This window comes from Psammomys obesus, unplaced genomic scaffold (assembly GCF_907164565.1).
Source record: "Psammomys obesus unplaced genomic scaffold, mPsaObe1.curated_primary_1811, whole genome shotgun sequence".
In the NCBI taxonomy this organism is placed as follows: domain Eukaryota; kingdom Metazoa; phylum Chordata; class Mammalia; order Rodentia; family Muridae; genus Psammomys; species Psammomys obesus.
Genome location: NW_026590681.1, coordinates 4,816,286 through 4,819,905, shown reverse-complemented (window position 1 = coordinate 4,819,905; position 3,620 = coordinate 4,816,286).

Sequence of the window (3,620 nt, the reverse complement as noted above, 5' to 3'; positions counted from 1 at the left end):
CTCCTCCTCCTCCTCCTCCTCCTCCTCCTCCTCCTCCTCCTCCTCCTTCTTAAAAAGAAATTTATGTAATAATTCATCAAAAACAATGAATGCTACTTGTGCTGTAGGGCCATCCATTATAGCAATATGGTTGGCCTACCAGGATCCAAACTCTTAAAAAAAAAAACAAACAAATAAACAAACAAAAAAATGGTAGAGTGTTTGCCTAGCAAGGGCAAGGCCCTGGGTTCAGTCTTCAGCTATGGGGGAAAAAAATGACTCTCTCCCCCCCAAACTTCCCTTCCCCTCTCTCTCATGGTCTATTTTTTTTTTCTGTCATTGTATCATCAAAGTTTACAGTGTTCTCACATACTTAATTTCTTAGTTGTAGAAAATGCTTGTTTGGATGACTTTATATAACTATTCATCTAACTATTTAAACCATTCTCACCAAAGCCCTCTGTTTGGCTCTTAAATGTTTCCGCAACTGAATGTTTGGTCTCCACTTTGTGGCATTATTCTGCAGGCTGTGCAAAGTAATTGCTAGAGCTTAGTGTGTCAAAAAATTCTGCTCAGATGTAGTTCATAGACTCAGTCTCCAAGTGGGTTCCCTAGTAAGGGGAGTAGGGACTGTATCTGGCATGAACTCAGTAGCAGGCTCTCTGATCACATCCCCCTGGGTGGTGCAGCCTTACCAGGCTACAGAGGAAGGCAATGCAACTAGTCCTGATGAGACCTGAAAAGCTAGGGTCAGATAGAAGGGGAGGAGGACTTCCCATATCAGTGGATTAGGTGAGGGTCATGGGAGGAGATGAATGAGGAAGGGTGAGATTGAGAGGAAACAAGGGAGGGGCATATAGCTGGGATACAAAGTGAATAAATTGTAATAAATAGTGATAATTTATATAAAAAAAAAGTCTGGCATTTCAGTTTCAATAGCCTAATCCTTTGTCTTGTTCATCTCTGTTTCCAGATCTCTATGTTATAAAGAGCCACTCACTGTCTCATGTTCCAGTTCCTATTGCCACGTCTTTTACTCCATACTGAACTAAAATCCCTCTGAAACCATGAGACCAGATCAACCTCCCTCCCTCAGGTTGTTTCTGCCAAAAGCTTTGATCACAATGATCCCAAATTCATTGGTAGTGAGCCTATAACTTTCTTATTTCTTGACTTTACTTTGTCTTTTCCATTTCTCCTTTGCTTGTTTTTTTTTCCTTTTTACTTCCTGTTTTCAACATTTTGTATTCCTTTATTCTGTAGACTGTCTCATACTATTAGCTTTTAGTTTTCAATACTCAATTATTTTTCATCCTTTCTCTAGTTTTATTCCCATATAAATCACTACATGCAAACAGTGAAAAGGCACATCATGTTTGTATTTATAAAATACTCTTGCATCCTAGATTTGTCATGGAAACTTTCCTTTTTGGTAGACAGCCATTACTATTTCAGATGAGGAAACTCAGAGTGGCTATGGATCAACTACCACAACCAGATAATGAAGGAGACATTTCACCTGGGTAAAGAACATAGGAAGTGAGGCAAAGGAAGGGCTCCTCAGGGGATGCTGCTTTCCCTTTTAATTTTAAGATCACTTGTGTTTCACTGTCAGATGAGCACCTGTACTATAGGCACGTACTTGGCAGCAACTATGGGAGAGGACACTAAGAAGTGCCTTTCCAGAGACTATCTTCCTTGCTTCAGTGTGCTTTAGGCATATGGACTTTTATATCACAATCTCTCTCTCTCTCTCTCTCTCTCTCTCTCTCTCTCACACACACACACACACACACACACACACACACGCACACACACCAAGAGAGATACACACAAAGACAGGTAAACAGAGAGATAAACTCACAGTTACTCAGATGAAGAGAGAGGAAGAGGACACACACACACACACACTTCCCCACATACAGTATAGAATTCTGTACTGGTTAAGTTTTATGTCAGCTGGATACAGGCCAGAGATAGCTGGGAGAAAGGACAGCTGAAAAATGTTGTCCACCATATTGGCCCATTGTCAAGCGGGTAGAGCATTTTCTTGATTGATGATTAATACTGGAAATGGTTCCACCATTGGGCTGGTAGTGGTCCTGGGTTCTATAAGGAAGCAGGCTGAGCCAGACATAAGGATCAAGCCAACAAATGCCATGCCCCCATGGCTTCATCATCTTCTAACATCAGCTCCTGTCTTAGCTCCTTCCATAGTTTCTCTTAGTTATTGGCTCTGAGTTACTAGATGAAATAAACCATTTCCTTGCCAATTAAGTTTTGGTCAGTGTTTTATCATACCAACTGAAATTCTAACTAAGACAACATTGTTTCTGCAATAATTCAAATTGTTCTGAACTCCTGATCAGCTCAGGTTCTTATCCTAGGAACTTCTTGAACTGTTATATTGTTTCCATGACCATTCACTTTATTTTATTATTATTCAGGTCTTAATATACTTCTTGCTTCTTTTAATTAAGCTAGCCCATGCCTAAACCCCAATGACTCTCTCCCTATACTCTTGGCAGTTTGGCAACCAGTGGTAACTTCTCTGTTTACTTGAGCCTAGACTTTAAGCCTCACAATTTAACCGAGTCCTATGAAAAAATGAATTGGCTCTGCATTCGTATATTCTTTTTCTTAACAGGCCACAGAGGAAGACAATGCAGCCACTCTTGATGAGAGCTGATGGACTAAGATCAGAAGGAAGGAGAGGAAGACCTCCCCTATCAGTGGACTTGAGGAGGGCCATGCATGGAGAAGGGGGAGGTAAGGTGGGATTGGGAGGGGAGGAAGGGGGGGCTTATAGGGGGACACAAAGTGAATAAAGTGTAATTAATAACAAATTAAAAAATAAAAAAATATGTATTAATTTTTATATTAATAACAGTTTATTTACTTTGTATCCCAGCTATAGCCCCCTCCCTTCCTCATTTTCTCCCTGCCCCTCTAAGTCCACTGATAGGGGAGGTCCCTATCAGGACTGGCTGCAAAGTCCTTCTCTGTGCCCTACCAAGGCTGCTCCTCCCTCAAGGTGTGTGTGTGGGGAGGGGGGTCAAAGAGCCAGCCACTGAGTTCATGTCAGAGACAGTCCATGTTCCCCTTACTAGGAAAACCACTTGGATACTGAGCTGCCATGGCCTATGTCTGATCAGGGGTTCTAGGTTATATCCATGTATGGTCTTTAGTTGGAGAATTCCTCGCAGAAAAGACCCCTGTGCCTCTCAGACCGGGAAGAAACCTTGTGGCTGTAGAACTCTGTTAGACATAAGAAGGAGAGGGCAGAACAGTGTCTGCTGTTTCTCTTATCTGTTATTTAAACAATATTCTTTAATCACTCCGAAAACAGGAAGTACAAGATAATTACAATGAAACTTTCTCAAAAATATGTAGATATTTTAACTTTTAATGCATGATAGCTCTAAAGGTAAGTTAAATCTTGTCTGTGTCCATGTTCTGTGGCTGACATTCATTCTGAGATTGCTCAGCAATTAGGGAATAGGAGGATATAACACTTGAGAATTTACAACATTGCATCCAAACACATTTGATGAAAAAAAAAACTCACAAATGACCTAACACAGAGGGCTGTGTGCATTTAGCATCCCCAGCTGTGAGCTTGACATTGCATTTTGACTCAG